Raw genomic sequence first — 22,685 nt, 5'->3', positions numbered from 1 at the left:
ATATATATATATATATACACACACACACACACACACACACACACACACACACACACACATATAGCTTCGGTTTCTCCCAGGCACCTGGAGCACCATCAACCCGAAAGGACACTAAAAAAATGTTAGTGGCCAGACATTTGCTGAGCCTCCAAGATGATGTTACCAAGCTGTAAATCAGGGAGAATGGAAACCTGCAGTCACAGCTTCTCATTCTTTCTGTTTTCCCTTGCTAAGCTCAGCTGATTTCTGCTGAGCTCCATAACCATTATTGGAAGTAGGAGGATAGAGGTAGGTTTACTTCTTGTTCATCTTATGGGAACAGCTCTTTAATATTACGAATTTAAACTTAATATTTGGGGAGAATGTCTCACCAGACTTTCTATTTTTGCTAGGTGCTGGGTCTTGACATCTGTCCCTATTGTTTCTCCCACCCAAAGAGGCTGCCAAAATTCTAGCCCAGTTTTGCAGTAATTAGCAAGTGTCTTCAGAGCTACAAAGGTCCATGCTTCCCTTGCCTCTCAGATTCTGTCTTTTGTTTAGATTCTGGCCTAGTCGTTGCTTACTACCATTTTAAGTATTTTGATGCTTTTAAGAAGATTTGGGGGGCGCCTGGGTGGCGCAGTCGGTTAAGCGTCCGACTTAAAAATAAATAAAAATAAATAAAAAATAAATAAACGTTGAAAAAAAAAAAAAGAAAGAAGATTTGGTAAAATCTTATCCAATATTCTTATCATTTTTCCTCAAAGAGTTTGGTCCAAATTAATTAGCCCACAATTACTAGAAAGGACATTAGAGTTGGAAGAGCTGTAACATCAATCATATTCTACCACATGAACTGAGAAGCAAAGCAGGCATTACTGTAGGAAGAACACAAGGGAGAGCATGGGGAGGTGATAGTGAGAGAGGGAGCCTGCCTGCACACCTTCTGAGTCCCTGGCTGTGGCCCACTCCAGAGGCCTCAGCATGCTCCACTTTTGGAATCTATGAGATTTTCCTGGATCCTTACAGAAATCCTCCTTTTTTATTTTAGCAAAAATTGTTTTCAACTTAAAGACTCTCAAGTACCCTAAAGTGCTCTCAGTCTGTGCCTCTTTACCTTACCGCTTTTGTCTTCTAATATTCAGATCAACATTTACCCAATGACAGGTGTATATTGACAACAGATCTCTGTTCCAGTCAACTTGATCCACTTATAATTCCCCAAACAGAACTCACACCTTTTTCAGTTGTGATCATTTGCTTATCATTTCTTCAACTAGAGTGATTTCCCCTTTCACCTTACCTGTCAAACACTACTCATCCTGGAAAGACCATCTCACTGTTCTAACTCAGAAAGCCTTTACTGTTTACCAAATAGATTTCATCTCTTCTGTCCTCTGAAATCCAAGATACTTTTTCTTATCCTTGCTGTTCTTTCCATTTCACTCCCACTCTCAAAAGACTGAAGAGGACAGATATAATGGAGGTGACCCATGGCACCTAGGAAGTAAGCCTCCAGCCTGACATTACCCACTCAACATATATTCAGTTGCTTATGAAATTATTGAATTGTTCTGTTCCCCTTCCCATATTTCTTCATCTTATATGAAAGACTGTCAAAAGGTAACACATATTTTAATTTTATTTTTTAGTCTTCCAGACCTACTTCTAAGTTGTGGTTTCCTATCTATTCCTATTTTTCTTATTTTACTTTTTAAAAAAGATTTTATTTTTAAGTAATCTCTACATCAAGGTGGGGCTTGAATTCACAACCCTGAGATCAAGAGTTGCCTGTTCTACCAATGGAGCTAGCCAGGCACCCCACCTGTGTCCATCTTTTTGAAAATGCAAAGAAAGACACAAAGAAAGAACAAATGAGAAGGCAAAGAAAAAAGGGAAGGAGATTCTAGTGCACTTAGCTATAGACTACTAAGTTTATTTTAAGAATCATATGCAAAAAATAATAAAAAAAAAGAATCATATGCATTAACGGGGCACCTGGGTGGCTCAGTTGGTTGAGCATCTGACTTCTAATTTCAGTTCAGGTTGTGATCTCATGGTTTGTTGAATGGAGCCCATGCACTGATGGCAAGGAGCCTGCTTAGGATTCTCTCTCTCTCTCTGCCCCTCTCCACAAGCATGCATGCTGTCTCTCTCTCTGACAAAATAAATAAACATTAAAAAATCATATACATTAATATAACGTCCTCAGCTTATACCTCAGCTCCTTGAAGGGAAGGTTGTATGGTTCATACTTCTGAGTCTCCAGCTACCTAGCCAAGAGACCAGCACATCTCAGGGCATTAATAAGTATTTGAAATGGAGAGCTAACAAATGCAGATATATGTGCAAAGAAAAAAGGATATCATAACCCACAGAAATCTGGACTACCATGGAATCTTTTACTTTCCTCTTCCTGGAATTCTTGGTAAAACAAACACTAAAAATCTCCAAGGGCATTCCAGCTCTCATACAGTTTAAGTGTAAATTCCAGGAAACCAGGTGGCACCTGAATTCAGGTGCCAATTCTCATATGTATGTGGTCACTAAATGGTGTGCCAGATACCAGCACGCAGAGCATCCTCATGGAAAAGGGGAGAACTTACCTAAACATAAACATATGGTTACCTACTGAGAGTGAGAATCTCTAAGGTAATGTCCTCAACCAAACACTAAGCAAACACTAAGTAGAATCAGTTTGATGTGGCATGTGCCTTCAGCCCTGCTGGGCAGGTTCCCCTGGAAAATGTCTTGCCTCCTCTCTCAAGTTAGTGCATAGTTTCAGACTCCCAAGGAAACATGCTTTCCACTGGGAGAAGCCTCATTCTGTCCTGCTAAGTGGATGACCAGTGCCAGCCACCTTTCGGCTTTTCTTCAGGCCTGAGCAATGCTGGGTGTGGTCTGAGCTGCATCTGGGTGCTCTCAGGTTTGGCAAGTAAGATAGGCAAAGGGGATGTTTCTTGGACTCAGCTTCTACAAGACTCTGCGTTTCTAAGACCTGGAGGGAATGGCCTTCAATCCCAAATAGGTTGAGCTTAATTGCAGGATTTGAGCAAGAGATTTCATGTTTTTAACAGTGTGAGGAAACTAAGACTGGGTATTTAGGGGATCAGAGCAAATGAAAACACAGTAGAGAATGTCCCAAAACTCCCCAGAAACTGACTGAGATGAGTGGCCATGGAAATGCAGGTCCTTTAAAGGATGTGCGGTTCAGTTCTTTGACTCATGATGTGATTCTCATGACATGTGATTCTCACTTTGGACACCAGAGGGCCAGGGTTCAAACCTGTAAGATCCAAACCTATGATGCTTAAACTAAAAACGATAGTTACTTCCCAAGACTTTATTTCTGCATTTCATTCGTGTCCCCACCCCCATTTTGGACCCAACAACCTTGTAAGACTGTTCTGTCCCATCTATTAAAAGATTCAAACTTTGCAGTATCCTAAACACAAAATGGAGAAATGTGGCATACAGCCGTACATAGCTCAGCAAGAAGAGGGGAGGACAGTAGGTCTTAGTGTATAGCTATCCTTGAGCCGCTGATTCCCTCGACCAGCTGGGGAAGGGTGGCAGCTGACTTTCTACAAAAGTTGATGGCTTGCTTTTTTAAATTTAAGTTCATTTATTTATTTTGGGGGAGAGAGAGAGAGAGAGAGAGAGAGAGGGAGAGAGCGAGCAAGCGAGCAGGGGAGGGGTGGAGAGAGAATCCCAAACAGGCTCTGTGCTGTCTAAAGGAAATCTTTTAAGAATTGAAAAGTCAAGCCCTACCCTACAAACATTTGCCTGGTGCCCTGGAATTCCTGCTGACTTATTTCCATAGCCCCTTTAAATATCACCTGCAGATTACTCTGGTCTCTGTAAAAAGCTTTCTCTTGCTACTTCTATTCAGACCTTCCACTACTGTCTTCTTGCCTTTGATTTCTTTCTCCCTACATTGCTCATGGCTGTCCAACTTTTTTTCTATCGGGATCATTTTGTAAGCACTGTTCTCAGGCAGTATGCCCAGGCGAACCACAGGAATGCAGAGGGACTGAGTGGCTGGCTAGCTGGCTACCTCACTAGAGGAAGAATGTTTAATGGAACTCAAGTTTTTAGGTATGCGAAAGAGAAAACTTGAGGGACATCGTCACCATCCTCAAATACCTGATAGGCTGCCATGAGGAAAGAGGAAATAGAAGTATTCTTGGTGATAAAAGAGAACCAACTCTCAAGTTACAGGAAATTGTTATTTATAGACATGTGTATGCATATACTTCCAAAAAATCCTTTTTACATTTATTTGTTTTTTGAGAGACAGAGCACGAGTGGGGGAGGGGCAGAGAGAGAAGGAGACACAGAATCTGAAACAGACAGCACAGAGCCCAATGTAGGGCTCGAACTCACAAACCACAAGATCATGACCTAAGCCAGGGTTGGACACTTAACCAACTGAGCCACCCAGGTGCTCCTATATATGCATATACTTAACTAAATGTGTAAAAGACTCATACACTGAAAATTATAAAACATTAATGAAGGAAACTAAAGAGGACACAGATAAATAGAAAAACATCCTGTGTCCATGGATTGGAAGAATCCAAACTATCCAAAATTGTTAAAATATCCAAACTACCCAAAGTGCTCTACAGATTCAAGGCAATCCATATCAAAATCCCAATGGCATTCTTTATAGAGATAGAAACAAACAATCCGAAAATTCACAGGAATTCACAAAGGTCCCTAATGCAAACTATGGTTCTGGGTGAGAATGATGTGTCAGTGTTGGTTCATCTATTGTAACAGATACACCACCGTGGTGTGGGATGTTAATAATGGAGGAGGCTGTGTATATGTGGGGGCAGGAGGTATATGGGAACTCTTTATACTTTCTTTAATTTTTTAATGCTTATTTATTTTTGAGAGAGAGAGACAGAGTGGGAGCAGGGGAGGGGTAGCGAGAGAGAGGGAGACATAGAATATGAAGCAGGCTTGAGGCTCTGAGCTCTCAGCACAGAGCCCAACGTGGGGCTCTAATCCATGGACTGGATTGCGAGATCATGACCTGAGCAGAAGTTTGACCCATAACCTACTGAGCCACCCAAGCACCCAAACTCTTTGTACTTTCTAATCAATTTTGCTGTGAACCTAAAACTGCCCTAAAAAATAAACTCTATTTAAAAACCCCACAATATTTCTGGATTTCCATGTATCTAATAATGCAGCTTGTTATAAAACATAAATATAAAAAGCAAAATATAACAAGCAAATATAAGAAGCAAAATATAAGAAGCATTGTAAGAATAAGATACATAAGACGCAAAAGTTGACAGAACTAAGAGGAGAAATAGAAAAATACACAGTTATCATCGGATATTTTAACAATCCTCTCTCAGTAGGTGTTAAACAAGTAGACAAAATATCAGTAAGGGCATAAAAGGTTTAATCAACACAGTAAATATATATATATGGTTGTGAGAGGTAATAGAATAGATTCCTCAATAAATTTTGCATAAATTTTACTATGCATCTTTGAGTAGCTCAGTTGATAGAGTGGAGGACAGTAGGATGCACATCCTGGTAGACATCCTTAGGTCTCTGATTAAGATCAAAGGAGAGTTCAGGTATTGCACACTACTGACAAGGGTGTGGACTCCACCTTGTCTAAGCCCATACAATGGACATGATTAAAAAAAAACACACTTGGACTTAGAAAATCAAGTGAAATAGATTGTAAATATAAACTCTATTTATAATTTGTTTTTTCTCTGCATACTGGGTACAATTGCAGGATTTCTGCCCCCATAGTCATACAGAAGTCTGTGGTAAGTCTTTGAAATTAGGAGGCCAAGTATTCTACTTTTGAGAGTTGAACAAAAAAGGAACCACACAGTAGTGGGTGACATTCCCTGTTCTTGAGCTGAGATCTTGCAGGTGCATTGTTCTGGGACCTCAGCCTTCCCAGGCTTAAAGTCTCTGAAGTTCTTTCACAGATGAGAAAGATCTCCAGCAGCAAGTTTTCTGGGGGCCTCAGGCGATTGTTTTGGGCATGTACTGAACTTTCCAAATGGTCCAGGAGAGGGTAAGGCTGCATTTCTCCTAGTTTCTCCTGCACCCTTGCTTATCATTATGTCTTACCCAGCAGGACAAATAAACATGCCCAGAGATCACAGAAGATAGCACCATTTTCCATTTTCTGTGGTTCATTTGAGATCTCTGTGTTTCTACAGGTGGGTATCCTTAAGTGGAAGCTCTATCGAAATCCCAAAGGGTGGTAAAGTGGCCACTACCATTGTCCAGTATTGGGAGGCCCTTTTCCCTGTCCCTAACATTAGGATTCACTAGGGGTGCCTGGGTGGCTCACTCAGTTAAGCATCTGACACTTGGTTTTGGCTTAGGTCATGATCTCATGATTAGTGGATTTGAGCCCCACATCGGACTCTGCGCTGGTGGTGAGGAGCCTGCTTGGGATTCTCTCTCTCTCTCTCTCTCTCTCTCTCTCTCTCTCTCTCTCTCTCTCCCTCTCTCTCTCTCCCTCTCTCTCTGCCTCTCTCCTGTTTGTGCTCTTGCTCTCTCTCAAAATAAATAAACTTAAAATAATTAAAAAAAACATCAGGCTTCACTATTTTGCCAGGCTTTTCTCCCTCACTTATAAATTTATTTTATTTGTGATTTCTCATTTATTCCCACTGCTATCAATTAAGCACACATATCTTCCCTGGACACTGCTCTCAAGAGGTCTCAGGTCTTTGACTTCCTCAATTCTTTTTCCTCACTTCTACCAGAATTCTAAATTACAAAACTGATCTCCAGGGCAGTGGTTCTCAAAGCATGTTCCCTGGCTCAGTAACACCATCAGCTCGCAACTTATGAGAAATGCAAGTTCTCAGGTTTACTAAATGAGAAATTGCAGGGGTTGTGTCCAGCAATGGCTTTTTAACAAACCCTGCAGGTGATTGGGGGCACGTTAAAGTTTGAGAACCACTGCTCTGTGCTTAAAACTCTGTCCCTCTCTCCAGTTATTTGTCTCCACACAAGTGGCCCCAATGTGCCTACACCTATACCCTTGAAAATGCATTGCAGTTCTTTTTCTGAGAGCCCCACAGAATATGTCAGAGTTAGCATTGCTCTCTTTATGTTGAAGCTTATGGGATTCCAGAAAGAGATCTCTGCCTCTATGCCCTTTTTCCCCTTTTTATAAGGACACCAGTCATATTAGATTAGGGCCCACACTAAAGACCTCATTTTAACTTGATTACCTCTGTATAGACCCTGCTTCTAAATATGGTCACATTTTGAGGTACTGGGGATTTGGACTCTATAGATCTTTTTTTCGAGGGCGGGGGGCAGGGGAGAGGGGGACAGGATTCCACCCATAACAAGGACCGTAGAATTTTACAGGAGGCTCTTGGGGGGGTGGGGAATATCCTTTATGTGTCCCAACACCACCATGGGATTATTTTTCCCTTCTCTTGGGAAGCATAATTGATTAATAGACAATGACTATTGTCTATTTTTAGGAAAGTAAGCCCGGTCTGGCGGCTTCTTCCCTGACATAGGCTGTATATTTGCAAGAGAGAGGGAAGCATAAAGCATAACCATACACAACCTCCCTGTTTAAAACTTTGTGTAAAGTTGCCCCCAAATATCCTTAATTTTATCAAATAAATAATGTTAGCCAAATATGATTGCATGTCACGAGGGAGCCACAATTTCCATCTTCAGAAGGCAGAAAATTAGCCGAAACATCACCCAACCCACATCCCCCAGCCTTTCTCTGTGACACAGGCACCTGTTTTTCTCTGAAGACTAGGCACTAACTGAATTTATTTCTCTGCTACTGCCACACACTAGCAAAAGAGACACATCAGCTATTGGCATTCTGTAATTTCCACTTAGATGTAATCAAAAGGAGCATGGAAACCAAAGTTTGGTAGGCCCAGAACAGAAACGCTGACATTTGGAGAACTGAGGTGTGTCTACCTTCCCTGTGTCAAGAAGAGAATAGGTGTGAATCTTTTTTCTCCCCCATTCTGGAACCTGGCTTGGGGTTCCGGGGAAGATGAGAAGAGGGAAGTTCTCCGGAATTCCTGGGTGCTAGGAGCACCCGTGCGGGCTCAGAATCACGGCTCTGTCCCCAGGGAAGGGCGTCTCTGGCTATCTCCGTCCGTAGTCGCCCGTAATAAGAGGCGCCACGTGGCTACTACTGATCAGGGGAAAGGGGACCTGTCTGGCAGACGAAGAGTTAGTTCTAAAGAAAGGGACAGAAGGCTTCCCAGCAGCAGGAACCGATCCATTCTGACACAGCCTTCCTTTCGGGCAAGCAAGACGGGGGTGGGGGGGAGGAAGACTCTGTAGACTCTGTTCCGTCCAGACTAGGGAGCTGGCGGAGATTGGCACCGCCTATTTGCAGTTAGGTCTCAAAGGAGCAAAAGGGAACCAGGAGGCATGCTTTTTTTCTCGGTGGTTTTAATTCACGTCCTACGCTTCCTGGAGACTCGAAGACTTCTCTCCTGGCTTCGGAACCGAAAAGTATCAAACTCAAAATGTAGCAAAACTGCTGCTTTGGTCTTCTTTACCCCACCAGCCCCACCCCGAAGCTATCTGGAGTCTAAAAGAGTTCATTCATCCGTTCAATAAATACTTTCTGAGCGCTTACTAGGTGCTAGGCGGAAGCTGACGCGACCCCTGTCTTTGGAATGCTCTTAGGTTCTAGATCCCAAGAGCTTCGCTTCCGGAGCGGATGGTTTGGTTTGAAGATCTTTCCCTTTAGCTACTGGAGTGAGAAGAGCTGTTCCGAGGTGGGCGGATGCCGATTGGAATCCTAGTGGAGCGAAGCAGGGAGGGAAGAATCTCTTCCTTAGGGTCCTTTGGTGATACCTACAATCTTGGTCCCAGGTTGAAGGTTTAAAGACCAACGCTGAAAAAAAGAGCAGAAATGTATAAGTAGGAAGTGTAGGCAGCCCACTTTTGTGGATTTGGTAGCGTGGCCGAGCGGTCTAAGGCGCTGGATTTAGGCTCCAGTCTCTTCGGGGGCGTGGGTTCGAATCCCACCGCTGCCAGGGTTTTGTTTCTAGTCATACGTAGTCACGGCCTTTGCCTTCACTCCAAATAAAACTATAGTACCCCTGCGGGATTTGACCAAAACTCAATGTGTGGATTTTCTGACTACTCGGCTCTTGACTGATGGGGTGGGACTAGTGAATGAAGGACTCCGTTTTACTGGCAGGGAGCTCACAAGCAGATCTTTAAAAGACGCACTCCTCCGGATCCCCGATCCCCCCGCTGTTTGGAAGGGAGAGGATAAGGCCTTGCTGGCCAAAGGATGGCATTTAACCTGGGCACTTAGGAGAGGAGAGGTAGTCTTGGAATCTTGACAGAACCTTGAAAGTGCAGTAAACAGGTAAGGTGGGGCACGGAGGGGAGCAGGGAATGAAGTCAGCCTTTGCTTCTAAGGGTTAACTCGGAAAATTTCAGCAGTTCCACTCAGAGCCAAAGTAAAAAAATTCAGACAGTTGCACAGGGCGCCCCAAGTGTCCCTGTGGTCCCCGGTGCTGCCTCTCGGACCCCTAATGCGTTACCTATAGGATGTTCCGTCTTATTTCTCTTTCCAGGTGCCTCTGGTCTCTCTGCTACTATGGCACCCCCTCCCAACCCACACTCTGTCTCTCTCCCTCCAAGTTCACCACAGGACAGCAAAAGAGATGTGTTAAGCAGGAAGCTTATGGTCAAGGGAGGCAAGTTCTCACCAGCTCAGGTAAGTGATTCAACCACCAGACTTGAGCCAGGCCAGGAAGACCACTCTGACTCTTACCTAGCCCCCAAAGAGTCCTAGGATGGGTTTGAAGTAAGAATTTGAGCTCCTTAAGGAACATTCTCACTTTCTGGCCTTTGAGGGCAATGCCTTTCCTGCGCCATGTACGTGTATAGCCTTTGGTACCTAGAGGGTGCATTAGGCATGATTTGAATACATACACATGTTTATGAATATATACCGCATTCAGATTTGAATCCAGGCACTGTCCCCTCCTCAAGGCTTTGAGAAGGAGTTCTCTGCTCATTTTAGTAGATGGTGGTGGAACCTGACTGGCCTGTGCCCTAAAGGAGGCAAGAGTTAAGTTTGTCCATGTGGCTTGTTATTCTAGTCAACATCAACAATAGTGACATTTTTGGACCGGATAATTCTTTACTGTGGGGGTCACAGGTCATGTGTAGTATAGGATGTTTAGCAATATCCCTGGCCTTTACTCACTGGATACCAGTAATACTGTTTCAGTTATGACAACTGAAAGTGTCTCCAGACATTGTCAATGTCCCTTAGGAGACAAAATCGTTCTTAAAGACTGAGGGTACAACTATTATGTCCCACTTTGTGGCTTGTTTTCTCAGTCTCTCAACAGTGTCTTTGAAGGGCAAAGTCTCCTAATTTTGATGAAGTACAGTTAATCATATTTTTCTTTTATGGATCATGCTTTTGGTGTTGCTTCTAAAAAAAATCTTTCCCTGATACAACTTGATAAAGATATCATTCTAAATATTTTATAGTTTGGGTTTATGATCCATTTTGAATTATTTTTTTATGTGGTGTTAAGTAGGGATCAAAATTATTTTTTAACATTATTGAAAAAACTACCTTTCTAAAGAACACATTTATCGTGATGAGCACTAAGTAATGTGTATAGAATTGTTGTATCACTATCTCATACACCTGAAACTAATATAACACTGTGTTAGCTATCCTGGAATTAAAATTAAAAACTTAATAAAAAATAAAAGGTAAATTAAAAAAGACTACCTGTCTCTACTGAATTGCCTTTGAAACTTTGTCAACAATCAATAGATAATTTATGTATGGTTCTATCTCTGTACTCCTGTTTCATAGATCTATTTTTTATATTTTAATACCAATACTATGGTCTTGATTAGAGCAGCTTTTATGAGTCTTGATGTCAGTCAGAGTGAGTTTGCTCCAACTTTGTTCTTCTTTTTAAAGTTGTTTTGGGCATGCTATATCTTTGAATTTCCATAGGAATTTTGGAATTAGCTAGTCAATTTCTAAAACAAAGGAAAAAGAAAAGAAAAGAAAAACCAAGTCACATGGCTGGCTCAGTTGGAAGCACATGGGACTCGTGATATCATGAGTCATGAGTTTGAGCCCCGTTTTGGGTGTAGAGACTACCAAAAATAAATAAACTTTAAATTAAAAAAAACATGTCTTAAAAATACATTTAAAAACCTTGTTATTTTGATTAGGATTGCATTGAATCTATAAATCAACTTAGGGATAATTGATATCTTAATGATATTGAATCTTCTCATTCACAAACATGAAATGATCCAAGGATCCTTGTATTTTGGTTTTCTTTTATCTATCTCAGCATTTTTTTTTCTGGTGTACAAATCTTGGACATATTTTGTCCCTAAGTATCTCACATTTAATGTAAATTGGATTGTTTTTAAAATTGTCAGTTTCTGATAGTTCATTGCTAGGTACAATTATATATATATATAGATATAGTATATAGACAGTAATATATGCAATTAATTGTAATATTTGCTTTCTATCCAACAACTTTGCTGGATTCACTTATTAGTTACAGCTTTCTGTAGATTCTGTAGGAATTTTACATAGATTTTCATGTTTTCTTGGGATAAAAGATACCTTTACTTGTTTGTTTAAACCTAGATGCCTCCTGGGGCACCTGGGTGGCTCAGTCGGTTGAGCGTCTGACTTCGGTTCAGGAGCCCCATGCCGGGCTCTGTGCTGACAGCTCAGAGCCTGGAGCCTGTTTCTGATTCTGTGTCTCCCCCTCTCTCTCTGCCCCTCCCCCGCTCATGCTATCTCTCTCTGTCAAAAATAAATAAACATTAAAAAATAAATTAAAAAAAAAACACCTAGATGCCTTCCATTTCATTTTTTCCCCCATTATTGATTGGGCAAGAATCCCCTGCACCATGTTGAACAAAAGTGATGAGGGGCGCCAGGGTGGCGCAGTTGGTTAAGCGGCTGACTTCAGCCAGGTCAGGATCTCGGGCTCCGTGAGTTCGAGCCCCGTGTCGGGCTCCGGGCTGATGGCTCGGAGCCTGGAGCCTGTTTCCCATTCTGTGTCTCCCTCTCTCTCTGCCCCTCCCCCGTTCATGCTCTGTCTCTCTCTGTCCCAAAAAAAATAAGTAAACGTTGAAAAAAGAAATTTATAAAAAGTGATGAAAGCAGATGTCCATGTTTACTCCCAATCTTACAGGGAAAACATTCAGTCTTTCATCATTGAGCATGATATTAGCAGAAGTTTTTCATAGCTTCCCTTTGTCAGGTTGAGGAAGTTTCCTTCTTTTCCTAATTTGCTGTGAGTCTGTGTCTGGAATGAATGTGGACTTTGTCAAATGCTTTGTCTGCATTTTTTGGTAAGATCATATGATTTTTCTTTTTAGCTTGTTGAAATAATAAATCACATTGATTTTGAATATCAAACCAACTTTGCTTTTCTGGGATATATCCCACTTGATCCAGATATATTGTTATTTTATATATTGTGGATTCAACTAGCTAAAGTTGTTCAACTAGGAGGAACTGGATTTCATATTTTAGCCCCTGACTGGTGCACTCATTCTTGAGTTACAGCTTCTTACCCTATTCTTGTAAGAGAGATCTTCATTTTGTTGATCCACAACCAACAAAACTGGCAGAAGGAAGAAGTAACAAATACTTGTCCTTGGCTCATGTAATTGCAACTCAACATCTCCAGGCCATCACACTCTAAGACAAAGCCCCCCACTTCCCCCTCATCCCACAACCAGACAGGAACCGAATCTTCTAAAGTGCAACCTGTGCATTTGAGTCTGGAGGAAGCCTGAGCTACACTGCCCCCTGGTGTACGATTTATCCTGCACAATATCCATCAGGACCCCTAGTCTCTCCTAATGTGGAAAGTCTCTGAAGTGTCCTGCAGATCACTCTGGGAGTGGCACCAAACCCTCCCCCAAGATTCCCCGCCTCCCATAGCCTCCCAGATTCCTGGGCTGAACTTTGGGAAGAATGCTGTGGCAGTGGAAGGGGCTTCTCTGTCCCATCTCTTCTATAAACTGTGTAAAAGGTCATGGAAAAGCCAATACTTTAGAATATATTGATAAAGTCAGCTCTGAGGATTAAATGAATGATTTAAGATCCATGCAATCTTGAACTGGAAGGCCCATTCTCAGCTGTCATTTCGGGTATGTATTTGGTCCTAGAACTAAGGCTAGTTCAGTCCAGAGCTCACCCCAGGTGTGTGGGAGGAGATAAGGAGGTGAGAAGCCTTGGGTCATCCTGAGATACATAAAAGAACGAGGCTGAAAGACAAATAGAAGAACATGGAGGGATTAGGGAAGAACCCTTCCGATACGTGGCTCCACGTTATAATCTGTGAACAACTTCACCTCTGTTCCAGCACACGGTCCTTACCAAGTCACATGGTCTGGCATGTGGTAGTCAAGCAGCATTGCGACTGCCACTCAGGCATTGAACCTGGCAACTTCTTGGCTGCATCACAGCAGGTATCCAGAGAAACAGCCTGTGTCAAGCAGGTTTGGACATGATAGGCGGGACAAGTGAGAAGTCCTTAAAAGAAATAGAACTGCTTGTTGGAATATCCTCAGGCACTGGTTTTCTATGTTGGCTGCATGTGAGAAACTATAAAATACTGATGCCTGGATACCACCCATAGAGATTATGAGGTAATTGGTCTAGAGCCCAGGTCCACGTCAGAATTTTTAAAAGTTCCACACGTGATTCTAATGAACAGAGCTAAGAACTACTGCTCTAGGGATGTCATGATTATTTTGGCTGTGATGTGCTGGAGCAAAAACCCGACAGAACCCGAAAGCTCTTTTGAAAACTGGAGGCAGCTATCAAATGAAGGCAACTTGTAAACAGGGACAGAATATCCTGCAATAACAAAAACTGCCTGATGGGAGAGGGGAGCTGCAGGGACTGGCAGTCCCAGTCTGGCCTCTGTGCAGCTGCAGGACCGTCTGCTGTCACTTCTCACTAAAGTGTTTTTCTCAGAAAAATGAGCACATCGTGTCCCTGAGCTCAGAGGAAAGCCTGGAGATGACGTTCCTTCCTGGGGCTTGGGCATAGCTCTGCAGTGTGTGTGGAGACCGGCAGAGTTGGTCAGCAGGGAACTTGAGCACTGCTCTCTCTACTCGCCTGGACATTCCCCTGCACAAATTCTGGAGTGACAGGAGCAGTCTCAGAGGGTTGATTTTGCCATGCTTAGATGCCAATGTGGTGGCCTGGGAAACCCCTAAGGTCCTAAAAGCCCTCAGATTCAAAAGAAATGAGCACCCGCTCTATGAGAGCAGAAAGAAGACATCTCCAAGTGTCTTAGGAATGGAGTGTAAAACCATATAAGGGGCTTTGCTTCCTCTGAAGAAATAATTTAGCAGAGACACATGCCTCAACTCTTTGATATCTCACCTAGTAAAAGAAAGGACTGTAGATTTCCACTGGCATCTAGGTTGTTGGTTAGATTCTAGCTCTAAATAGGTGTTCAGGCATTTGCAAATGCCCTAGATCTCCGTTTGATAAGACATGCTGCCTCGGAGCAAGGATTTTGTGGCTTTAATTAGCTTGACTACTTCATTGATCTTCCCTAAGATATTTGTAGCAAGACGGAGAGGAAGCCAACATAGTCGACACCTGCAAAAGGCCCACAGCCTTCTCTTGTGTTACAAATTTCATTCACTTATTACTCATGTATTCTTCATTCACTCAGTAAAATATTCCTCTTTAAGCCGTGGGTGGGAGATGGACAATCCAGAGTCTACGAGGAAAGTAAACTTTCGCGATGAGCCCTACGGTTCCTCCATCCCTTCCTCCATATGTTCTTGAGATTTAGGACTTCAGAATACAAATCTATGTAATAGAACGGAGATGTAAAGGAAGGTAGTTACCATCAGAAAAAACCAGGCAGAGCTGCTACAAGCCAGCGGTAGCGTGGCCGAGCGGTCTAAGGCGCTGGATTAAGGCTCCAGTCTCTTCGGGGGCGTGGGTTCGAATCCCACCGCTGCCAAGTGAAATTTTTACCAGCAGCGGGACTGAGGTCAGAGGATGACGAATAATCACTCCAGTGTCTACACAGGTAGCACCGGAATGGGTCTGGGGTGAGTACACGAGGGTGAACTTTCAGGTCAAGTGCAGAGAGCGCCTGCTTTCTGGCCTGGGTAGCGCTCTGGAAAGTTTTGCCAACCCGCAACGTTTTGATAAGTCTTCAAAGACGAAGTTCACCAGGAGGTTAAGGGACGGCAAGAAACAAATGTTAAGACTTCACAGTGGCAGGTGTGTCCACAGAAGTAGCTGTCACACGCGGATTGATATAAGGATTGATAGAAGGGCTCGGGAGGGACAGGCAGTGCTTTTTTGTTTTACGTTTTTCCCACTCATAAACGGAAACGCACAGAGGCTTTGCAGCCAGTCCCGGAGCAAAACGTCCAGAGGAAACTCCTTTGGCAAGATCACAGGGCTCAGACCCTAGGGCTGTACTGTCGCCCGCACGTACCTGCAACTTTTGCGCCGGTTCCTGGGTTCTTAGGTCCCCGTTGGCCTGTTTCCTGGAGCCTTCCGGCTCGCGTTTCTGCCTCCCCACTCCCAAGCCCCGTTTCTGCTCTCTCGACGCAGTGTCTCCCGGTTCCTCCAGATCTTCTCGGCCAGGAAGCGAGAAGGAAGGACACGGCTGAGCGAGACTATCCGAAGATGTGTCTCGGAAAGGAGGCAATGCCCACGGGAGGAGGGGGGTGTTTCGGTTTTCGCAGACCTGAGTCAGGGATCCTTGATGACCAACTTGGAAAATAAGCTCACTGCCCCTAAGCGCTTGCTCTCAGAAAGCCCGAGAAAGTTTCGACCCCAAGTGCGAACTCCTATCAGACATTTTCACGTCTTGAACTGTCAGAACTTCCGGATCTGTGCGTGTGGTTTGGGGGCTCCCCCGAAGAGTGGATGGGTGGAACCCAAGTGCAGTCTAAGACTTGCCCCTCTCACTGTGTCTCTTGGGGGAGGTTGTGGTGAGAGCGCTTTTGGGCAACGGGGAGAAACTTCCTTTCGAGGAGGGGGTGAAGAAACGGAGGTGGCCCGTGTCCTTAAAAGAATGACCAAGAGAAACTTCAAGTTTCTGGGCTGCTTCTCCATCTAGGAGTTCGAATATGGTTGTTCCTCTTTTGCTTAAGCATACTCACTTAACAAAATCACAATCCTTATTTAAAGAAAGCCTTCTGTCCCCGCACTCACCTGGCTCATCTAGAATGGAGAGAAACAGTAATGCTAGACTGGCCTCAATTTAAATTCATGGCGGTGATCTCAAGCGTGTCTGCATGACAATCTTACAAGTTTTCGAGAGTCCTCTACTATATAGGATTCTTAAAGACTGCTGTTTCATCCCTTCTCAAAACAGCCATCACCTCCTCATGCATTCTAATGCTCAGCTTTCTCTTTCACCGAGAAAACAGAAGCAGTCACAGGAGAACTTCTACAAGGTCCTCATCCACCTGCTGCTTTCTGAGTATCTTTAGGACTCCCGTTACTGTGGATGATCTATGTGAGATCCTAGCTAAGGCCATCTCTACCCTTGGTGCAGGAGATGCCGTCCTCTCTTGCTTACCCCAAAACATTCTTTCCAACACTTGTTTCTTCTCTGTTCTGCGGGATCATTCCCATCAGCCTACGCGGCTATTAAGATCCAATTATCAAATAAAAATAGCACGTTCTGGCAGCAATGATGGGAGCAGATACAAGGCTCGCTTTATACTCACGGTCACTCTAAATCTTCATGCGGCTTTTTCTAGGTCTCTTAGTATCACGCTAATAAGTGGTGCGAAGGCCTGAAATTTGGTTGCATGGGTGGAATGTGAGAATGGACATTTCTGTTTTCTCCTTAACCTCTTTCTCCCCAACGCTGGTAGGAGGTGATGTAGATCAAGATGTATGCACCTTCCACAAATTAGTGAGTGCCTATTTTTTGCCAAGGATTGTCCTTGGCTGGAGGAGGTAAGGTTGTGATCCCAGGGAATTCACTTCCTAGAAGTCAAAGGATTATTTTCTCAAACAAATGGTGATGTTCAACCCAATCACCTTCCATCTAGATTACAAAATGTGAAAATAAGTGAAGAGGTTAAGTATGAGGTAGTGTGGCAGAGTGGTCTGAGGTGCAGGGTTTAGGCTATCGTCTCTTGGATTTGTAGGTTTGAATTCCACCACTGCTAATGAATGCTTTGATGTTTTTAAAATTAAAAAAAAAATCCATCCTTTAAACTTCTCTTATGTACTAAAAAGTTAGTACAAAAAAATGTGATCAACAGCAGGTGTCTAGTCATTGAGGGAGACCCTCACAATCCAGCCGGATACATATTACTGATCCGTCAGTGAGAAGACATATAAATTTCCTTTTTCTATAATTTACAGAGAAAAAGGAATTGCTGCTTCATGAAATAATTGAAGTGTTGTGGTCTCCCAAAACCATTCTGATCAAAAAGAACTAGGCCGATTTCAGGTTTGGGGCAAGAAACATACATGAAGGGCTGGCAAGGAAGCAAGAATTTCTGCAAACTACTAGGCCATGGCAAAAGTTCTCAGGAGCCAACAACAAGTTTCCACTGGCCAAAGATGGAACAAACGGATGACCAAAAGGAATACCTACTCCAAAACATTGAATATAAAAACATACAATGATCTCCTAAAGGCAGAAAGAAAAACAACCCATTGATCACCAGTGGGGACAACCAGGGAGAAAATTATTTAATGTGAAATTCGGCAATTAATGGGTTAGAATCAAGCATTATCCCTACCTATTAAATGCACATTCTGTTTAAGATAACCAAGTAGCCCTAGCTGGTGAATAAAACTTCTGTGAAGAGGAAATCAAACCAGTAAATGTGGATGAAATATAAAATTGGATATCATGATTTCGCTGTGATGACATTAATATTTAAGGATAAGCTGATGGGGCAATTTGCAATGGAGGGATCAGGCTCTCTGTATGTGAACCCACTGATCAACACTAACATTTAAAATTGAAAGATTATGTGACTTTTGAGCTGATACTCAATACGTGAAGTACATAGAATTGTTTCTGAAGTACTTTTGTAAAAACTCTAACCTTAATCAAGAATTGACAGTTAATGTTCTATTTTCAAGAAATGAAAGAGCAGTATAAATTAAAATGAAGGAAAGCATTAGATTTGGAAAAACGTATAACATTGTCCAAAACAACTGATTCATTTCTGTATTATCTCACTGGCAGAGAGAGAAAAGAGGAGAGACACAGAGACACTGAAAGAGACTGATCCAAAATAGAGGAGATTTACACACAAAGCAAACAAATATATGCGTAAAATCTGTTTCGCTCTTGATTAGATTAAAACCTCTTTATGTGCCATTTTGAGAAAATCAGGGAAATTTCAATATGCATTATGTAATAAATGTTGCAAAAGAATGAATATTAATTTTCTTAGGTATAAATTTGTGGATATGTAATAATGTTCATATGATTAGAGAACCATACTGAAATATAAACGGTGATAATACATGATATAGGTTTGTTTTATATACTTCAGATAAGAGGAAATAGAAGAGGGGACCCAGGCTGGTTCAGCTGGTAAAGCATGAGATTCTTGATCTCAGGATCATGAGTTCAAGCCCCACATCCAGTATGGAGCCTACTTAAAAAAGGAGAAGAAGAAGAAGAAGAAGAAGAAGAAGAAGAAGAAGAAGAAGAAGAAGAAGAAGAAGAAGAAGGGGAAGAAAAAGGGATAGATAAATTAGTAAAACCCTGAAGATTGTTGAATCTGGATAATGATTATGATTATGGTATCTCATCATTTACTTTATATGAAAATTGGTAAAATAAAGATAAAAATGAAATTCTTTAGACTTGTGAAGATGTTACATTATTATGCTTAGTATTTACAAAAATCTGATGCAAAACATAAACTTCACTTATGTAGTAAAAACATTCTCATTCTCTAGAACCAAGTAAGACTTACTATTCTATTTTTAGTGTCCTGATATGTATCCCCAATGTGTAGGTATTGTTTATTTTATATTTATCCTGCTCATCTATGATTGGACTATTTCATTGTGCAGATTAGTTCCCATTGGTTCAGATTACTGTTATTTTAACTACGTTTACCAAAGTTTTCTTTGTACTTCTTACTAAAACTCCTGTAACATTAGGGTTAGATATTCAGGATTAACCACTCATTATTTAAAAAAAATTTTTTTTAATATTTATTTATTTTTGAGACAGAGAGAGAGAGAGAGCATGAACAGGGGAGGGTCAGAGGAAGAGGGAGACATAGAATCTGAAACAGGCTCCAGGCTCTGAGCGGTCAGCACAGAGCCTGACACGGGGCTCGAACCCACAGACCGCGAGATCATGACCTGAGCTGAAGCCGGATGCTTAAACGACTGAGCCACCCAGGCGCCCCTAACACTCATTATTTTAACATTCACATTTTATATTCTATACCTTGTTACTCTTAATGTTTTGGGGGAATAGTTCTCTTAGAGACTGGTAAGTCAGTATATATTCATCTGAATAAATAAAATTAGTCAAATCAATTTATTAATTTTTCAATTAATACACTTTATGTTTGGGGACAGTATTATGTTAAATTAAGCACAGAGTACAGACTTCCCATGTATACTCTAACTGCCCTTCATCCACTGTTGTCTCCTATAATGATAACGTGCACTGCTGTGGTATATTTTGCTGCAGTTGATGAGACAATTTTGAGGGTTTATTAATAATTAAAATCCAAAGACACATTTTCACTATGGCAAAATACCTGGGCTCAAAATTGAAGCTTGCTCCCAACAAGACAAGAGAGGAATGCAGCACAGCCTGAGAGGACCAGAGCATGCAAAACTACAAACCCAGCCTGGCTGACTCTTTCTGCCTGGTACCACACAGAGAGAGCAGTACCGGCTCAAAGGCACTGCCCCTCACCCCGATCCTGGAAGGTGCAGATACACCGGCCGCCCACACACGCTCGAGGCAGGGGCACTTGAGTGTGGCTTGTTGTGCCTCTGGGAGACCTTCGCTGGATGGATGAGATGTCTTGGGGAGCATGGGATCTGAAACGTCTGAGAAAGACGCGGAGCTAGGGCAAAGGAGTCCAACCGGGCTCACGCCGGTGATCTCTGCCGCTCTTGTCTTCGGTGAGTCTCCGGAAAGCCCACAGAACCGTGAGCTATTTCGGGGAGCAGCCGCCTCCGCCGCAGGAATCCGGGTCGGGGGGCAGAGGTGGGGAGACAAGTGCCCAGAATGGCCGCGACGCCTGGGCCCCGTGGCCGTGGTCTCTAAGCCTGGCCCCAGAGCCTTTCGGCATCACTTCCCAGTAAGGGTCCCCACGCCAAAAAGTGAGCCCCACTGGGGGCGCAGCGCGGCAGGTGCATGGTGGGTGGGTGGCGTGGGGACGAGGCGGGGGCTGGCACTCACAACACGGGGGAGGCGAGGGCGCTGAGAGGCGGCGTTCCTTCAGGGGCCTCCACCTGAGCCTGAGGTCCTGCGGTTCGCGACCGCCCACCCGGTGCCCATGGGGTGGGTTCTCCTTTCCCTTGCTCCGCAAGCCCTCCCCACCCGACCCATGCATCTGTTTCGCCAACGCCTCCATCTCCGCCCCCCTCCCTCTTATCCGCTTTCTGGCCCCTGACAGACGGCCTTAGTCGCCCCCCCTCTCCATTGTATTAAGGAACTCCGGGAGGGGAAATGACGCCACACGTGAGGGCCCGGGTTGGGTATCTTGAAAATCCCGGTCCCAGGACACCTGACTACCATCACGTGCAAGCGTGTGTTTGGCTCTCTTCAAAGGGACTTTCCGACCAACCCAAGACAAACTGCACCTGTGACGGACCAGTGTCTTGGCTTCGTCATTTCCAGAAAGAGCGGTGACTCAGCCCCAGTGCCGTGCACCCTTCGATAGCTCAGCTGGTAGAGCGGAGGACTGTAGACTAGACGCGATGTGGACATCCTTAGGTCGCTGGTTCGATTCCGGCTCGAAGGAGGTGCCTGTCATTTTTACTGGACTTCATGAAGGCCGCCACCGGCTAGTGTCAAAGGCCTCGCAGGAGGGACCAAAGCCAGGAAACACTTTCAGAACTCCTATACAGCTACGTGTGTGCTATCTATCCCCAGGGAACACACCTGCACCTCTTTTCCGCAGTCCGCACACCCATGGCCTGCAGCGCGCAGTCTGCTTGGTACTCCTGCCTTATCAAGGAGCCCTGACGCCAGCCCTTTTTATGCACCCGGTGCTGTAGCTCCGGGATCTGCCACCACCGTTTTTGCTAAACATACATCCCTACCAAACAGGCACTGTCCTCGGCAAGCGCTGGAGGCTGATAAGCACACAGGCCATCACATGGGTCTTGGGCATCCTTCTTGAAAACCCACTCTCTCAACGTCTGTCTCAGTCTCCTCCTCAGCTTCCTCCTAGCTTGGGCGCCATCTCACGTCTGTCTAGCCCAACTTCAGACTCTTGAAATTGTCTTCGGTGCGTCTCCGGGAAGCCCACAGAACTGTGAGCTATTTCGGGGAGCAGCCGTCTCCGCCACAGGAATCCGGGTCTGGGGGCAGAGGCGGGGAGACAAGTGCCCAGAATGGCCGCGACGCCGGGACCCCGTGGCCGTGGTCTCTGAGCCTGGCCCCAGAGCCTTTCCCCATCACTTCCCAGTAAGGCTCCCCGCGCAGAAAAGTGAACCCCGAGGTCCTGGGGGCGCAATGCGGCAGGTGCATGGTGAGTGGGTGGCGTGGGGACAAGGCGGGGGCGGACACTCACAACACGGGGGAGGCGAGGGCGCTGAGAGGCGAGATTCCTCCAAGGGGCCTCCACCTGAGCCTGAGGTCCTGCGATTCGCGGCCACCCACCCAGCGCCCATGGGGTGGGTTCTCCTTTCCCTTGCTCCGCAAGCCCTTCCCACCCGACCCACGCATCCGTTTCGCCAACGTCCCTTCCCCTCCCCCTCTTAATGACTTTCTGGCCCCGACGGACGGCCGTAGTCCCCCCATCGTCTCCTCTCCCACTGTATTAAGGAACTCTGGGAGGCGAAAAGACGCAACAGGTGAGGGCCCCAGTCGGGAATCTTGAAAATCGCGGTCCCAGCACAGCCGGCTGCCATCACGTAGCAGCGTGTGTTTGGTTCCCTTCAAAGGCAGCTTCAAGGCAAATTGCGCCTGGGGCGGTCCAGTCTTGGCCTCGTCATTTCCAGAAAGAGCGGTGACTCAGCCCCAATGCTGTGCACCCTTCGATAGCTCAGCTGGTAGAGCGGAGGACTGTAGACTAGACGCGATGTGGACATCCTTAGGTCGCTGGTTCGATTCCGGCTCGAAGGAGGTGCCTGTCATTTTTACTGGCCCTCATGAAGGCCTCCACCAGCGGCTAGTGCTTAACGCCAAAGCCCTCCTCTGAACCTGGCAGGGTCAGGATTACAGCAAACTCACTCTCACAGTCCAAAGCCAGGAGAAGCTTTCGGGAACCCCTGCACAGCCAGGTGTATGCTGTCGTTAAGGAACACCTGCACCACCTTTCTGCAATCCACAGACAGGTGCCTTGCAGCGCAAAAACAGTCCACCCTGCTGGGGCTTTATGGAGGAGCCCTGAGCAGCCACTTCCCACACCATCCAGGGCACTTTACACTCATGCACCCACCCCCTGTGTTCTGGGCTCTGCCACCAACACCAATTTGCCCAGATGGGCAG

At 44.5% G+C, this 22,685-nt stretch overlaps 1 long non-coding RNA gene and 4 other non-coding genes across 5 annotated transcripts; 4 read left to right on the top strand and 1 right to left on the bottom strand.

Annotated features, from left to right (window-relative positions):
- The first annotated feature begins 8,938 nt into the window (after positions 1-8,938).
- On the top strand, positions 8,939-9,020 carry TRNAL-UAG (transfer RNA leucine (anticodon UAG)). Its single transcript has one exon. It is a non-coding gene; the product is annotated as a tRNA-Leu (tRNA).
- A 4,035-nt stretch (positions 9,021-13,055) lies between these two features.
- On the bottom strand, positions 13,056-14,386 carry LOC121031415 (uncharacterized). Its single transcript, XR_005790708.1, has 2 exons — positions 13,372-14,386; positions 13,056-13,284 (listed from the first exon to the last, which is right to left on the bottom strand). It is a non-coding gene; the product is annotated as an uncharacterized LOC121031415 (long non-coding RNA).
- A 540-nt stretch (positions 14,387-14,926) lies between these two features.
- Positions 14,927-15,008, top strand: TRNAL-AAG (transfer RNA leucine (anticodon AAG)). The gene has a single exon. It is a non-coding gene; the product is annotated as a tRNA-Leu (tRNA).
- Positions 15,009-20,900: 5,892 nt separating this feature from the next.
- Positions 20,901-20,991, top strand: TRNAY-GUA (transfer RNA tyrosine (anticodon GUA)). The gene is given in 2 exon segments: positions 20,901-20,937; positions 20,956-20,991. It is a non-coding gene; the product is annotated as a tRNA-Tyr (tRNA).
- Positions 20,992-22,228: 1,237 nt separating this feature from the next.
- TRNAY-GUA (transfer RNA tyrosine (anticodon GUA)) lies at positions 22,229-22,319 on the top strand. Its single transcript is given in 2 exon segments — positions 22,229-22,265; positions 22,284-22,319. It is a non-coding gene; the product is annotated as a tRNA-Tyr (tRNA).
- Positions 22,320-22,685: the final 366 nt, after the last annotated feature.

Source organism: Herpailurus yagouaroundi, unplaced genomic scaffold (genome assembly GCF_014898765.1).
Source record: "Herpailurus yagouaroundi ecotype Mexico unplaced genomic scaffold, PumYag 141, whole genome shotgun sequence".
Lineage (NCBI taxonomy): Eukaryota > Metazoa > Chordata > Mammalia > Carnivora > Felidae > Herpailurus > Herpailurus yagouaroundi.
Note: the sequence above shows the minus strand (reverse complement) of the source record. Positions and strands in the feature narration are given on the sequence as shown.